The 1,225-nt window shown below is 50.4% G+C and overlaps 1 protein-coding gene across 1 annotated transcript in view; it reads right to left on the bottom strand.

Moving 5' to 3' along the window:
• Positions 1-116: 116 nt before the first annotated feature.
• Positions 117-1,225, bottom strand: part of LOC133359862 (CD9 antigen-like) — a 41,852-nt gene continuing 40,743 nt past the window's right edge. The window contains exon 9 of the mRNA XM_061578421.1: positions 117-438. The gene's annotated coding sequence lies outside the window, so the exon portion shown is untranslated. The remainder of the gene's footprint in view (positions 439-1,225) is intronic.

Genomic DNA, 1,225 nt, shown 5'->3' with positions numbered 1-1,225 from the left:
TATAGTTGTGTGTGTGTCTGTGTGTGTGTCTTTGTGTGTGTGTACACGGTTTATATATATGTGTCTGTGTGTACACGGTGTGTGTCTGTGTGTACACGGTGTGTGTCTGTGTGTACACGGTGTGTGTCTGTGTACACGGTGTGTGTGTGTGTGTGTACACGGTGTGTGTGTGTGTGTGTACACGGTGTGTGTCTGTGTGTACACGGTGTGTGTGTGTGTGTACACGGTGTGTGTCTGTGTGTACACGGTGTGTGTCTGTGTGTACAAGGCTTATATATATACGTGTGTGTATACGGTGTGTGTCTGTGTGTACACGGTGTGTGTGTGTACAAGGTTTATATATATATACGTGTGTGTGTATATATGGAGCCGTTGCAGAGGATTCTACAATGGTCTTCATCCGTACAAAAAGAAAAAAAGTGTCCCTCCACTCCGGTCCTGCGACACAGAAACACACAGACACACACACAGACACACACACAGACACACACACAGACACACACAGACACACACACAGACACACACACAGACACACACACACAGACACACACAGACACACACACACACAGACACACACACAGACACACACACACAGACACACACACACAAACGCTGCGGTTAGTGTGGAGTAAACATCACCACTGGGGGAGAGACAAAGGCGGCCGGGCGTGGTGGTGTAGGTGCTGCTGCTACTCACTACTAACAGCACTTGCCCCTACAGTCCTGCTAGAGGCTACACGGGGGAGCTTTGTCTGTGTATAGGTGTAGGTGATGGTGTAGGTGGTGGTGTAGATGATGGTGTAGCTGGTGGTGTAGGTGTAGGGGTGTAGGTGATGGTGTAGGTGATGGTGTAGGTGGTGGTGTAGATGATGGTGTAGCTAGTGGTGTAGGTGTAGGGGTGTAGGTGATGGTGTAGGTGATGGTGGTGTAGGTGGTGTAGATGGTGGTGTAGGTGATGGTGTAGGTGGTGGTGTAGGTGATGGTGTAGGTGGTGGTGTAGATGATGGTGTAGGTGTAGGGGTGTAGGTGATGGTGTAGGTGGTGGTGTAGGTGGTGGTGTAGATGATGGTGTAGGTGTAGGGGTGTAGGTGATGGTGTAGGTGATGGTGGTGTAGGTGGTGGTGTAGGTGGTGGTGTAGTTGATGGTGTAGGTGATGGTGTAGGGGTGTTGGTGATGGGTGTACCTGGACACACTGTGTTCCAGGCTGTGCCCAGGCCTAGATGT

Source organism: Lethenteron reissneri, chromosome 66 (assembly GCF_015708825.2).
Source record: "Lethenteron reissneri isolate LAM-NWPU_2019-01 chromosome 66, ASM1570882v1, whole genome shotgun sequence".
Classification (NCBI taxonomy): domain Eukaryota; kingdom Metazoa; phylum Chordata; class Hyperoartia; order Petromyzontiformes; family Petromyzontidae; genus Lethenteron; species Lethenteron reissneri.
Note: the sequence above shows the minus strand (reverse complement) of the source record. Positions and strands in the feature narration are given on the sequence as shown.